Genomic DNA, 16640 nt, shown 5'->3' with positions numbered 1-16640 from the left:
TTTCGTCCAAACGAAAAATCCCTCGAAAAGTGCATTTCTGGTCATTTTTTTGTCTAAAAACACAGTCCTTAGAGGGTAAAACCATTTCCATAATGCCTTTTTCTAGACACCCATTTGTGTCTCCCCAAAATCAAACCCAGTGATGAGTGTCTTTCACGTCGAATCATAATCGAATGAAGTGAAAGTGTGGAAAGTCTAGTGTTGCGGATAGTTTTAATTTCTTTTCTCTTCTCTCTGTTTTTGAAAACTTGTTTTGAGAAAACAGCCAATCCAGTTTGGTTGGTCCATGATATGGGTCCAATAGTAGTGTAGTTGGATGGGACTTGGCAAGAACTTTCCATCGATATATTATAAGCCCAATTCCGATGAATATTGAGGAAGTTATGGCCAATTTACTAAACTGGGCCCGCTTTGAGCCTTACATGCGGCTCAATGATCTAGGGGAGGGCCTAATATAGATTTATCATTCCTAATGCAATTAGGAATGGTTTTAGTCTTCTAGATTCTTCTAGAAGGTTCTTTTCATTCCTAATTCAATTAGCATTGATAAATTGACTTTTGTTGACTTTTCAGAGTTTTGATTAAAATCAAAGAGCATTTTTGAGGAAAATACGATTTTATCCTCCTGTACAACAATTTTTATCAGATTTTTGCGTGAATTTCCAGGTCAGCGCCAAACGCTAGCTGTAGCGCCTGGCGCTAGGGTTAGCGTCTGGCGCCAATGGCCAGCGTTGGCGCCAACCTTGTTTCACGTGCGCCAGACTCTGTTTTGATAATTTTATCTTTTTGGCTGATTTTCTCTATAAATAACGTCGTAAAAACTCCGTTTTCATTCACCTACAACCAGTTTTCATTCATTCATCAACTCATTCTCATTCTCTTCTAATCATTCGCCAACTCTCATTAATTTTCTTGATTACTCTCTTTCTCTCTTTTTCTAAACTCGCTTTTTACATAAAAAATTTCGCATTCATTAGATCTAGAAACACCTAGCCATATTCGAAGTTGCCTTCGCCCTAGACGTGAAAGGTTTAATTTCTGAGGGTTTGGTCCCAAATCTCTCTTTCAATTTTTAATTTAATTATTTGTTTATATTTTTCTTGAAGTTACTAACGTGTGTATTTTGTTATTAGAAAGAGGTACGAGGCATCAAAGTAAGTGCTTTAATGGTTTAATTGATGTTATGATATAGAGATCATATTTAGATTGTTATTATGATTCCTAGTATCATGTCTAAGGTAAACTTTAATATCAAGTATGATTAAAAGTATGATGCTTCCTATTCTTCCTAATAATTATGATTGTTAGCATCATGTTAGGGTTAAAGATTTGATTTTTATTGTTTAGTGACATGCTAGGGTTTGTCATTAATCTTGTTAGTATCATGCCTAGGATCTTGCTATGCTTTAACATGATTATTATTATTATTAATATGATTGTTATTATGATGATTATTTTTTGTTATAATTGTTTTGATGATTTATTATGTTGCTTGATAATTTTATTGTTATTGCTTGATCACGCCTTTTTATGCATGTTAAAGGGTATTTGTACTTGTAATCACGCTTAATAAGATAATTAATAATCTTGTTAGGGTTAATATGATTATAGTTTCAAGTGATCGAATAATAGATTTTTTTGTGCATTATATTCAACCAACATAGATAAACAGGTTTAGGGTTAAACCTATTGATTACATGTTAGTCAAGAAGCGCACATGAATACGATATGAATAAAGTAGAGGCCTATTATTAGGGCAGGTTCAATCTCTTTTAGGTTGGATTTGTATCTTCATCCCCGAACCCTTATTTGGTTCAAGACCTTATGGAGTTGACGATCTCTTGGATCGTTAAGGGGTGTAACCTTCACCCTGTGAACGGTTTACAAGTTCCTAAAACTTGTTGGCGACTCTTTTGCTCTATCTTCTTCCCTTTTGGACGCCACCGTACTTTAGTATATGATCACAGTGGGGTTCAAGCTAGGGATTAACGCTTGAAAATATTCCCTACACCTTTCCACCCAAAATTCACTATTTTTGGGCGTAAATCTGGGTTCGAGGCTGAAATCAGCTCAAATACGGGTTTAAAATTAATAAAACCGAGCTACTAATCTAATTAGCAACTTAAAACCAGAAAATTAAACCATAAAAACACCTTGAAAAATATGATTATAAAAATGAATGAGCAAGGCTCCGATACCGCTTTTGGGTTTCGGTGAGTCCGACCCACCGCGGAAAAAAACCCGACCCCAAAACCAAACTCATAATAAATATAAACATAATGCATAATTAACATAAACACAAGAATAAGTAAGAGATTATTACCTTTATAGTGCTCTTCGCTCACGTAATTGAGCTCTTACTTCAAAGCCCCGACCCTTAGCCCCGCTCACACGGGGACCTCCTACGAAGTTCACCCGCAACGCGAGCACCAAACTCGGTTTAATTCCTTGGAGTTAGCAAGGTCCGACCTAAACCCGAGTAATTTGTGATCAAAGGTTTTCACACTATGATGCCTTTTTCAACACTTACTCAAGTGAAAAATCTCAACTCCTAAGGTTGGTATTTATAGGCAAAGGCTCTCCAAATTCCCATCATCTTTCCATGTGGGAGAAATAATAGTATGAGAAAAATAAGCAATTAATTTAATTCTAAATTAAATTAAATAGCAACACGAATAATCAAACAACACTTAGCACACACATGGGAGTGGTTAGGTAAGGACCACAAGGAGGACCACATGTTCTCCTTGATCCCCAAGCTACCAAAACCTCTGATCATAAGAGGGCATGACCGGTCAACCTCCTTGGTCACCAAGAAAAAACCGGTCAAGGCCCCTTTAACTTGGTTGGGCCTTGTACCCACACGCAAGCCAATGGACTGCATGCGCTGCTGGGCTTCAGCCAGCCAGCACGCACCGTAAGCCCGCAAAGCTGATGTGCGTTGCTTGGCATCGGCCAGCCATCACGCACCACACTTGGCCAACGCGCCCAGCTTGCCCTTCCTTACGGCTTGTTGGGCTTGCGGCTAGTGCTAGTGATGTCACGTGCTAGCGTAGCTCTCGTATGGTTAGGACGATACGAGTCTACGGCTACGCGTTTTGACTTTATTTGTTGTTTGACTTATTTGTTATGTCTCGTTAATTCCTAGAATTTAACTCGGTTCCGGCGCTCTAAGCTCATAATCCGACGTCTAAATATTATACTCAGGCGACTCATTAATTTCTTCCAAATTAATTCGTCGCTTTGGTTCGTTAGTTGCTTGGGTGTGACCCAAAGGGTTCAGTGAAGATTATGTTGTAATATTATTTATACATTAATATTACTGATCAGAAGCGGCCTCCACCCTACATTCCGATCACTTGACCTCACTGAATAATTAGCATTCTAATAATTCCGAACCCTCTATCGAAATAATACACTTGTTCGAAGGACACCATTCCTTTCACTCAGGTGGCCTAGTTTGCAGCGGAGACTCACATTTCTCTATTATTAGTGTTGCTGCTACTACTGTTGCTGCATTATCTTCAGGAAAATGGAAGAGCGCGCAAGAAGAATAAGTGTATATTGTATAGTGTGGTAGGATTTAGTTTCACTAAAGGAAGTGGAAAGATCGAGGAGAGGGAGAATGAAATGGTTGAGAAAGAAGGAAAGTATATAGAGTGAACACTTTAAATAGCCTTGGAGAAGGAGAGTAAACGAATGGCAGGGAATAAATTGGGGAAAAGCAAACAGCAAAGCAAGGTCAGGCATGATACACAAGAAGAATCCAAAAGATAAAACTAACCCTAGTAATTTTGGAGAGTTTAGGAGGGAAGGGCAGAATCAGAACGTCACTATTGCTAAATGAACAACAAATTTGGTGCTTGTTGGGACTTTTGTATATGTTATAGATTATTTTTGGAAATATCATGTATTAAGTTAAGTAAAATTTCTATTATAAAACTCATGTAAGTTATATTGATCTAGTAAAGTGGCTCACAATTTCATATCATGTTGTATATCATAAACTCATAAAAATTATTTATCGGTCAAATAGTTTATAGATAATCATTTTTTCAATTCTAATTAAACTTCAATGATTTAATAAGGAAAAATGTCCAGAATAATCCCACCTTTATGACGTCTGCTAAAAATAATCCGATCTTTATACCCAATCCGCTCAGAATGATCCCAACCAGTCATGTAACCGGTTATAACAAGTTACTTGACTCGTGGTGGCAAGTGATTGGTCAAAAAAATAAAAATAAATACAAAATAATAAATTAAAATTATAAAATCATCTGCCAGTTGCTTAAGCCACTGCCGATGTCGCCTGAGGCCAATCCCATGTCACGCGGCTCCGGCCACCCAGCCCTCAACCACAACGCTGACGTCACGACTAACCCTTTCCCTTGAAAACCATTTCCTATCTCGATCACAGCTCTCTCCCTGTCCCTTGTCCTTTTTTGGTCGTGACAACCTTCCCTGTCCCCCATTCTAACTGCTTCGTCCTCCCTCGACTTCTATTCATGTCGTTTCATGGGGTTTAGTCTGGTGGGTTTCAATTTTTCAAAGGGGCTATAATCCTACCTTTGGGGTTTTAGGGTTGGGTTGGCTGGGGGACCACTCGGTCGGCAAGGGTGGGCCAGAAGTAGCCTTGTCGCATAACCCTCTCTGTTAGGGACCTGCCGCCTATGTGTGAGGCAAAGAAGCCCGAATGTAAGTCTTCTAGAATCTCTTGCCCCTTTTCTGGGGTGACTTATTTCAAGAATGGTTGTAGGAAACCCTTCTTAAAAAGTTCTCCTTTGTGAATATCAAAGTTTGCCGCACACTTTTTCCGTACGGCTATCTCAACAAATAGCCTAGCAGCGTACCATCTAGCAGATACACCTGGATGCCATCCATCCAGGTAGAGGTTTGGTCAAGAACTCCAATGGGATCCTCTTCAATGCTACGTTTATCCATTACTTCCCAAAAGCCAGATGATGCCAACCTAGAAAGAGCATTTGCCTAATTATTCTCAGACTTGGGCACTTGACTTAGATAAAATTCTTCAAGCGTCCCAGCTTCAGCTTTAATCGCCTGTAGATCTTTGATCATATTCGGATTGGTGGCCTCATAGTCACCATGGTATTGGCTAACAACCAAATGAGAATTAGAGTAGGCGTCAATATTTTTGAACTTGCTGCCTGCACATGCGGATACCTTCTAGCAAGGCTTCATACTTCACCTCATTGTTTGAGCCCTGGAACTTGAACTGTAGTGCATACTCATACTTGTCTCCCTCAGGAGATTAACATGTAATCCCTGCACTACAGCCATTCATAGTGGAAATCCCGTCTATATACACTTCGAAACCTGATCAGTATTATTCAGCTTAGCCGACCTTGTCATTTCGACGATGAAGTCGGTGTACGCCTGACCCTTTACCGCCTTCCTTGGTTCAAAAGTGATTTTGAGACTTTACATTTCAATAGCCCATTTGAGGTCTACCGGATGACTCTAAAGTTGCCATTGGCCGTTTGAGTGGTTGCTCTGTGTAGACCATTACCAGATGTCTAACAACTTTTTTACTTCGACAACTGTCGTCTAACTTCTTTCCTTGCTGTGATTTATTTTATTTTGCCTAACCGGCTTCTTTTTGGGATCCACGGCGAGTTTGTAGACAGCAAGATCTGGACTAATGTCTGACATCTCTTCCACTTCAAAGGCAAAGATGACTTTGAATTTTTTCAGCAGGTTGTGCAGATTTGCACCTAACCTCACAAAAGAAGTCGTCCCCACCTTAACAATTCGCTCTGGATGAGCATCATCTAGGAAAATATCAATGTGTTCACCAGTCGGCTAAGGACGGAGTTCATCTAATCGTTCCTCGGTTAGTGAGTGCCATTACTTTTCCTTTTTGAGAACCACCAACTGATCAGCTTTTCTCTTTCCTCCGGCTACTGGTGGGGCTAGCTTGGGATCCTTGACATCGCCAAGGTCTATTGGTTTCTTTCCCTGGCCAACTACGGCCATTGTGGGCTTGACGTTTGAGAGGTAGCACTCTCTAGTCGTCTTCTGGTTCCCAATTAGGAGCCAACAGAACCATCATCCCTTTCATATTTCAGAAGCATGAGGGATGGGATAATGACTACCTTGGATTCATTCAAGGTCGGACGGCCTAGAATGATACTATAGGCGGTCAGCTGCTCAACAACCAAGAACTTGACGACCAAGTGATATCCTTTCCTTTTCTCTCCCAACCGGATGGGTAGGTCAATCCTATCGACTGGGTGCACAACTTTACCCCTAAATCCTACGAAGCGGTGAGTGACCGGGTGCATTCTGCTGGGTTTTTACTTTAGTTTTTTCAAACACTTAAAGTTGATGGTGTGAGAGGAGCTACCCGTGTCAATAAGGATCTGACCAACTAATTGGATGGAAACCTTGCATTCAATGACCACAGGGTCATCATGCGACCATCGGATTTTGTCCCGATCTCTTTCAGTGATGATGACCTCTTGGAAGGTGCTGGCAGACGTATGCCCCTCATCAACAGCATTAACATCCATCTTCCTCAAATGGTCCTTGGTGCCCTGGATGGTCGGGGCCCCTCCAGCAAACCCGTCTGTTATTGTGTAATATCGGATCTTCGTAAGTGTCCAAGCTACTAGTAGGCTAGGTCGTCGTTTTGGACGACTGCTCGGGGTTCATTTTAAGGGTCACCTTGGACTTGAGGATGTATGATTCAACACCCCTTTATCAGCCAAACGGTCTAACAACTGCTTGAGACTATAGCATTCATTGGTGTCATGGCCAATATCCTCATGAAAATAGCAATACTTGTTTTTATTCCAATTCTGGGTGAAACCTTTTATTGGGTTCGGCTTCTCTATGGTCAACCGATCCTTTATCTCCATGAGGATGGAGTAGAAATCCTTGTTAAACTCGTACTTTTGGACGTACGGTTTAAACTCTTTGAGCTTCTTCTGGGACGGCTGGTCAGAATTTCCAACTACCAAGATCTCTTTTCTTTTCTTGCTTTCTTTAGTCTTTTGAGCCGGCTAAGCATGCCGACTCTCTTTTTGTTTGTCAGACTTCTTAGAGTCTTACTGATTCTGGGCGAACAGAGGTCAGTTGCCTGTATATAGGCTTTCGCCTCCATCAACGCCTCTTGGAGAGTGAAGACTCTCTTTCTGACGAGGTCGAACTTAAAGGTTAACCCGTCCTTTAAACCCTTGAAGAAGTTTGTGTATGCAACCTCGTCAAACAATCCTTGAATCTTGATTCTCACCGGGTTGAACTGCCTGACATATGAGCAAAGCCCATCTTTCTCTTTTGGATGGTACTCAAGTTGAGACTTGTTTTCTTGGCAATGATGTTCATTGAGAAGTTGGAAGTAAATAAGAAGGCAAGCCTCTTAAAGCTGTCAATGCATCCGGCTGTCAAGTTGCCAAACCATTGCTTGGTGATGCCCTTCAATGTAGCCGGGAAGCATCTGCACCAAGTGACATCATCCAACACTTGTAGGTACATGAGAGTGGTATAAGCCATGAGGTGGTCTTCCAGATTGGTGGTACCAACCAAGACATTCTTAACCTTGGCCGGTTGGGCTGCCTCAGTTATCTCCTTGGTGAACGCAGAAGGTTGTTAACCAAGTTTCAGCAGACGAAGTTAGCAGTCCAAAGGCTAGACGTTGAATGTTGCTTGGCCTCCGAAGAGGGTCGGCAACATGTAGGGTTAAGCATATTGCCCGTATGGCATTTGAGGCACATACGGGCCTAAACCAATCATTTGAAGACCTATATGGACGGACTAGTTGCATGTTAAGTTCTCATGTATTGATTGGGAATACCTTGTTGAGGTATTCTTGAAGCTGTCTGGGAAGCTCGACGTCGAAACTGATTCAAACAGCTGTGGTTTCTCTTTTGCTCGATGATATGTCGACCATCAGAGAATAACTTTTTGCTACCATCCGGCTGGACATGCCGGATGACTTTCCTCGTGCCCGTCTGGGGCAGAATAACCTTGGACTAGTTAATTAAGGTCCCAGCCTTCTCTTTAGTATTAGGGTGTGGAGTAGGTTGCCGGTCCTTGATTGACTTTCTCCTCTCAGCATGTGGAGATTTTCTGACCAACTAAACCTTGCTAAAGCTAGCCGTCCTCTTGTTGATCAGGTCCTTGATCTCCCCTTTGAAACTAGTCATGAATTTCATGAGTTCGTCTCTAGCGACGGGAGCTTTCACCCTTGCCCCATGGTTTTCCCCAGCCGATTGTCCAGAGGATTTGCTCGGACCTGCTTGAGTTTTGCCTTGTTCTAATCTATCCTTGAGACAAAGGCGTTTTTTTATGAGTGACCCATTAGGGGCCACATGCATTTTGACTTCAAAGTTGTCTTTATCATGGTCTGAATAGACCTCTGCCTTAGCCCGAGACTGCATCTCATTAAGAGGCAATATAGGTTCTCAAGAAACCATCTTAAAGGTACTTTCCCCACTGCGTCAAATGTTTCAGGGTTTTCTGTGTCCCTCGGGAGATTTACAATACCAAGCCTAGAATCAAGCCGCCTGAACCTGCATGTCCCTTACGTGACCCTCACGTGGCATGGTCAACGCTGGGAAATAAAAGTCAAATGTGTTATTCTGGGTGGGAGGTAGTCAATTACAACATTTTATACTTTATAAGATAGTTAATTACAAAAGTTAGTTTTTCACAATATATATATATATATATATATATATATATATATATATATAGAGAGAGAGAGAGAGAGAGAGAGAGAGAGAGAGAGAGAGAGAGGCTAATGTAAGAACTAACTCTCCTCTATATAAGAACTCAATCTTATATAAGAACCAATTTCAGCCCTTTATTACTTTTGATCTAACCATCTAAAATGATCCTTAATAGCATTTCTGTAATTTTGAGGTGATTATATTTAAACATAGAAAAAAAAAATTATAACATCGAAAAAAAAATTACAACATAGGAAAAATTTTAGAACATAAGAAAAAAAATTAGAAGATAGCAAAAATTTAGAACATCAAAAAAATAATTTAGAACATAAGTTGAAAAAATGATTTATATTACAAGAAATTTTTTACAACATAAGCTAAAAAATAATTTAGAAGATAGGAAAAAATTTAGAACGTAAAATGGAATAATAATTTAGAACATAAGCTAAAAAAAAATTAGAATATAGGAATAACCTTAGAACATAACCAGATTGAAATTTAAAACACGAGGTGTTCTTACATAAGAAAGGGTTCTTATATTAAGAGGGATTTCTTTTATATATATATCCTAATTATCTAATATAAACAATTTTTAATTACAAAATGTGAAAGAAAGTGATTTGTTTGATAAATTGTATGTCATTTGACTTGTTAAAAGTTAATACCCTTAAAATTCAACTTATTCTGAATTAATTGAAAGGTTGGCTTATTTTCAGCTAAATGTGCAAAGGTTGGCTTATTCTTCACAAATTTCCATACTTCAATGGATCTATGGCTGTTTGTGCTAGATACTTAATACGCGAGTATGATCACATAAGGAATATGTAAATATTTCTAGGCTCTATATGCTAGCTAACACCTAAACAATATTAATGTACGTAAATCAGAATACCAAATAGAGGAGATTGAGGAAATTCAAAGATGATCTGATGCTCTGTACAATAAAGATCAAGAAATATTCTCACAGAAGCGGTACAAATTCATGTAGTACATCCAGAGCAGTACGTTAATTGTGGACAAGCAAAATTAATAATCAGCAAGCAGTGAGGTCATTAATTTTTAGATATTTGATTAAAGGGAAACTTTTAACATTCTAATGGCTATATAATCTTTGATAGACTTACACAGTACCCTAAACATGAGTGTGGTTTGCGACAAAGGTCATATACAGACTCTGACTTTGTTCCCATATTTAGCTATATGTACTATATAAAAACCACATACTTGAATAATAACCTACCTTCAAATACTGGAACTATTTTGCATCCTGCAACTTCTCTTGAATCTTAGATTCAACTTTTGTGATTTCTTTTATATAAGCATCATTTTCTTCCAGCAATCTAGCCTCCCTTTGTTTTGCCAAAACAAAATCAATCACAAAATGAAACCATTAAGAAAGCTTCTACCATTAGCCATAATCCCTTCATAAAATTTAGTACAAATTACTAAGAATCACTTTTAATATGGCTAGTTTCTATTAAGCAATGCTCATCAGGCTAACATATGCATTACCTGCAGAACGACAATTAGAAAATTGCAACAAAATCAACTTAACATCAAAAAAAGAAATACATATTGATTTCTTGTACAAGGAATGTGAAACCGTTTGATATTGCACTTGGTGTACCTCAAAACTCTTCCCTAGTCATTCCCTCTAGCACAATTTACACATATCCAATGGATCCAGATCCCCTGATAAACAAAAGACACAAACAAATCAAAATGGGATTACATAAGAATTGAGCGCTACAAAAAAAAAGGGAACTTGATAGTTTTTTTTTCCTCTGAAAGATGGTTGGCCCTACTTTTGCTGCCATGTTGATCATAAGTATAAACCTAGGATTATGCACACACAAGAGAAGCATAATGCGCACAATATTAGAAAATTGAATGTTATTGGAAATGGAACAAGTATATAATCAGCAAAAGAGTTTATTTCATTGTTCTTCATTCCATTTCCAAAAAAACAAAAGCAAGAATACCATAGTATCAAGCAATATCTTCATAAGAAATAAAGTAATATTTACAAGAAACAAAATAGAGTACAAATTGGTCACCTTCTCAAAGGCACATACAAGCAATTTTAGAGTTATAATCAAACGCAATGACATAATAATTTTAGAGTTATTATCAAACTCAATGACACAATGTAATGGGTAAGACCTTATGACAAGTTGACAACTCATGAGTCATAGCAGTAGTAACATGCCAACAATAAGTTCATACGTGTCAACATTACCTTATTCTCTTAACAATGAATCCATCTTAACAATGAATCCTTAAGTCACATGCCAACAAGTAAGATGATATCAGATTATCAGCTATGCAACATCTAAAATGAGCCAAATTAGAAACAAGGAAAATCCATCTTATTAAGCACTTACAAGCTTTTTTTTTTTTTAACAAGCACTTGCAAGCTTCAAGAAACCTTGTATGAGCCGTTTTAATTAGTTAGGGGTGTTCAAAAATACCCGACCCGAATGACCCGTCCCGTTAACCCGCTGACCTGACTGAATTTAGCGGGTATTTTTTAAAAAAAAATTTGAAATTACCGGGTCGGGTACCCGACCCGAGAAAATAGCAGGTCTTCGGGTCGGGACATGGGCCGACTTGTGTGGTTAGCGGGTACCCGCTGACCCGTGAGTGTAATTTTTTTTCTTTTGGGTGAAAAGTCGTTCATGTGAAGTGAAGGGTTAGGGTTTTATACTTTTACTCCCAAATCCCAACTATCATACTCTCCCTCCTCTAACAAGTCGTCATTCCTCTTTTCTCTCTCCTCTACATATTCTCTTTCCCTCTATACAATATACAATTCTACATGCTCTCTTCCCTTCTCTACAACTCTCATCTCTACTCTCTTTCCCTCTCTACATGTCCATCAATATCTTACGGCTCTACGACGATAACAGAGCTACACTTTTAAATAAAATAAGATGATGATCTAATACAGTTAAAATATTGTTGCATAATAAATCACAAACATACTGCAAAATTTCTAACAATCCAAAATTTGTCATCGACTATTAAAAAATAGTTTCATCCCTCATGACAACTTATTTCAAGATAGCCATATTAATTACAAATCCAATCAAATTCAAGTCTCCACAACAAACCAAACAACAAAACAGTAGATCTATCATATTTTATAACAAAATGTACCAGTTTGCCAAAGCATGAAGCAAACTAAGATAATTAGCAAAAAAAATGCTAAATAACTGAAAACCATTGAGATAAGACAAATCTAAAATAAAATCTGGTGACAATTGAAGTAAAAAGAACATCAATTTGCTCCATTTACCCCTATCAAATTAGTTGACTATACATAATTTCTCCCAAAACCAATTTATAAAAAGTTTCAAACCAAAATTATAAACCCTAGAATTTCTAAGATAACAAATAACGAAATTGAAATTAAAATTTAAGGCCTAACCTTTCAGCGATCATCTTTAATAGTGGATGATTAACCTTCAAGTGTATTATCAAGCGGTTCAATTGGTTTACATTTTCTGAAATCGAATTTTTAAACCTGTAGAAATAACATTGAACAAACACAAATTGAAAATTTCATATGGAAGAGAGAGTTGTAGAATACCAAAACAAAACCCTAGCTATTTAATCTGAAGGGGAATGAAAAATCAATACTTATATACTAAAAGAGACACCGGCAACGACATGTGTCATCTCCTAGTGTGTCCTTAATTATTTTTTTAAAAAAATATATATTTTAATTAAGGAAACAAATCATTTATAAAAATCAATTTTTTTTTTTGTGCATATTCCATATTGACAAGTAATACTTATTATATTTAAAATAAAAATTTATTCACAAATATTTCTAAAAAAAAAATTGGGCAATATATAACAAAAATTAATATTTTTAAATAATTAGTGACCTATTTTACAATAAAGATTTTTTTTTTTGCCTACTTTGTTTTAGTTGTGTATTGGAAGCTATAGTTAAAATTGCAAATATCAAATTAACATATCACATAGTTTTTTTATTTCTTGACTAATTTATGATTATAATATTTCTCAATCAATTAAAAAAAAAGATCACCGTGCATGGCACGGGATCTAACCTAGTATTAATGAACTGATTGACATAGAGGGAGGAAGAAACGAAGATGAAACTGGCAGTGTGAGGAGAGAGAGTAAGCGACAAGCTCAAAAGGATTTTCAATAACGGTTTTGAAATTTTAGGAAAAATAGGAGGGGAGGTACGCGCCTATATGTTATGTTTGTATTAATATCCTGACCGTCATATTAAGGTGGTCTGATGCAACAGCTTTCAATATGTCGTTGTATTAGAGTACAGCCGTTGCATTAGATTATTCTGTTGCAACGGCTAAAAAAAAGTCGTTGCATTAGCTTAATTTAAGTCGTTGCATTTGATTAAAAATGTAGTAGTGTATAGAGGTTAGAATCATGTTTCTTGAAAGGATTTTTTTTTTTTTGGAGGGGTTCTTGAAAGGATTTTTTTATTACCTATTAATTGGGAATAAAAGTAGGGATTATTAATTAAGTTTAAGCATGTTTTAAAGGGTTTAAAAGTGATTTAAAGAGTGTATATATATTGCTGGAAATGTGTATTGAATAGGCATTAATGTCTCTTTGTAATTTTGGGTTGTAGTAGACTTCCAAGTGAGTGATTTCATTTAGTCGTGACGTTTTTTGAGATCATATTCAAAGTACGTTCGCGTACTCGGTAATTACTTAAGTGATAGAAGCATGCTAGGCTTTTGTTTAATTAATTCTAGGATAGTAGCATGATAGGTATTAGTTGGAATTGGTGATTGGATTAATGTTGGTGATTGATTTTTGAAGTATGAATAATTTGAGGTGAATTGATGTTTGGAACTAATTGTTGGCATATTGATTATGAACCACACTTTTATTTTTAGCATGATAGAAAGCATATTTATTTATTTATTTTAATTTTTTTTTTTTTTGGTGTTTAGAGAGCCACAAGGACGGGTGATGAGAATCGATCCCATGATTCCCTAGAATCAGGAGGGAAGCTCTAGCCATTTGAGCTATATCCCTCACTCTCTAGAGAGCATATTTAATTAAACTGTATGTTTAATTGAGTTTGAAATATCAAAAGGGAATTTTATTATGGTTTATATAATTTTTATTGATGTTATAAGCATGGGAAATAAGTTATTTAAGTTTCTATGTATACAAGAAATAAATTATATTTTGGTGCCTAATTAAGTGCACTTAAGGTGTTCTAAACACTGAGGGATAGGTTTGATTTAGGGCTTTATGCGTTTAAGGTGTTATTTAACACCGAGGTAGTTTAAAAAGGTTTCAACATTAAATTATATGTGGTTACTAATTATTCAAGAATTTAATTGGTATGTTTGGTTGCTTGGATGATTTAGGGCCTGTTCACATTTACTGAATTGAGTTGAACTGAACTGAACTGATTGGAGCTGAACTGAACTGAACTGATTGGAGCTGAACTAAACTGAACTGAGCTGAAATGATTATTTTGTGAGAGAGGGAAATTAAGAGCTGAACTGAACTGAATTGAGCTAAAATGAATATTTTGTGAGAGAGGAAAATTAAGAGCTGGACTGATCGGAGCTTAACTGAACTGAAATTAAGTAAGTGTGAATAGACCCTTAGTATGATCGATTGTGTTATGGATTGAGAGTCATCGCCAAGTCTAAAGATGTAAATAACGTAAAGTAAAAGAGATTACACACCCAAACTCTTGGAATGTATATACCTTGAGTATGAACATATGGGAAGAGTTATGCGACTTTATATTTAGTAAGATCGGCAGTAATGCCAAACGAGTCCTTAAAAGTTAAAACCCCTTATAAAGCCCACCTTATCCCATAATTAGGACCTATTATTTAGAGATGTTCTGCTTTGCTGAGTCCTACTTTGCTCTGGCCTACTTTGCTTAACAATAATAATAGTAATAGTAATAATAATAATAATAATAATAATAACAATAATAATAATAATAATAATAATAATAATAATAACAATAACAATAACAACAAGAACAACAATAACAACAACAACAATAAAAATAACAATAATAATAACAATAATAATAATAATAACAATAGTAATAATAATAACAATAATAATAACAATAACAATAATAATAGGTTTTTCTCTCGACTTGGGCGATTAGGGCTGGGTAGTCTTAGGATTTCCACGTCATTTTTCCGGCAACACCACGTCAATTTTCCGGCGCCAACGTCAGATCAACCGCATTTCAAGCGAAGGGTTCTCGGGCAACATTTCTTGCGTCACTTTTCAGGCTGTTTCAAGGGGTTTTTTTTGTGCAGTTTCAGGGCGATTTTCAGGCTGTTCTCAGGTTGGTTCTGCGTATGTTCAGGCAGTTTCAGGGCTTGTTTTGCGGCTGCTTCAACGGCGTTGTGTCAGGTCAGGTTTGCCGGCGATTAGGCAGCAGTTTTTGGGTGGAATTCTGTTGAGTTGAAGGGGTTGTTTAACTGTGCAGTTTTGCGGGTAGTTTTATGCGAATTTCGGGGAGTTTATGAGCGAGTTTGGGGCTGCTTTGTACGCGGGTTTTTGGCAGTTTTCTTGGTGATTTTCAGTCAAGTTTTAGGGTCTCGTTCTTTGGTGTTTGGGGCTGCTTGTTGGTGCAGTTTTGCAGGCAGTCTTCTTTGGTGTTCTTTGGTGTTTTACGCACAGCAATTTTGCATTTCTTCTTGCTGCAGTTTCTGGTATGTTTTGGTGCTTTTGGGTCCTTTTTTGAGTGCATTTTGTCTCTAATTTCCTGTTCAGTTTTCTTGGTTATTTTGAGGTGCAAATTTCTAGTCTGTTTGGGTGGTGTTTTTTGTGATTTTTGGGTGCATTTTGCTGGACATTTCGGGTGCAGTTTATTATGCTTTTGGGTGCAGTTTATGGTGGATTTTTTTTGGGTTTTTTAAGTGTTGTTTTTCGAATGGTATTGGTGGTGGCTGTGTGTAGCCATGTCGGTGAAGTTTCATTGTCCCTTCGTGGGTCTTAGTGGGTGTCAAGATGGGAGTGGCAATGGGCTAACAAGGCGTTCTTTAATCAAGCATCTTCATGATCGTCATTGTTGTACTGGTGCGCGGGTTGTTACACGTCAGTCTCTTACTTCTAATTTGGTTGTTTATATTGAGGCAAAAGTTACTTTTACGCGTATGGGGATTTGGTTATGTGGGGTTTGTTACAAAACTCATACGCTTCGTTCTTGGTGTCGTCATGATAGGGGTGAGGATGTATCACCCCCTGATGAAGGAGATGGTATTGTTCGTTTTGTGCTTCATAATTTCTCCAGGCCACAAGCTCCCTCTTCTTCGGCTCATATTGGACTTGTGGATGGTTTGGCGCGAGATCAGTTTTGTGGTTTTGACGTGGCTCTCCTTAATGGGGTTTCGCACAAAGGGGTTTCGCACTGTGAAATCTATCCCTCCCAAGTGTCGTTTGGGGTTTTCTCGGATTTTGAAAGGTGCTCTTGATATGGTGATCTCTAACCCTAATGACATTTCTAGTTGGATATCGTTGTTATTGTTACCTGTTTGCACCCTTAAAACCTTTCGCCCGCGGAGTAGTCGTGAGTCAAGGTCTTCCGTAAAGCGTCGGCATCAAGAAGAAAGTATTTCTCGGGCTATTTGTTCTTGGGGTGCACCAGGTGGTAGGTGCAGCTTGTGAGGAAACTTTGGTCGAGGATCCTTCTACTATGTCGGTGGTTGATGATGAGGACCTTGATTTGGAAGAGCGTAATATATCAAGCAGTGTCGTAGGAAGATTTGTGATGGTCATTACACCGCTGCAGTCCGGGTTCTTTCTTCTTCAGGTGTTGCTCCGTATAATGAGGCCACTCTTGCAGATTTGCTTTCAAAACACCCTTCTTCTTCACCTCCTTCCTTGCCTGATGATATTCCTGTTGATCAACTTCATCTCGTTGCTTCCTCTGCTGTTGTTTTGGATCGG

This window comes from Chenopodium quinoa, unplaced genomic scaffold, assembly GCF_001683475.1.
Source record: "Chenopodium quinoa cultivar QQ74 unplaced genomic scaffold, ASM168347v1, whole genome shotgun sequence".
NCBI lineage: Eukaryota > Viridiplantae > Streptophyta > Magnoliopsida > Caryophyllales > Amaranthaceae > Chenopodium > Chenopodium quinoa.
This window is presented reverse-complemented; position numbering follows the sequence as displayed.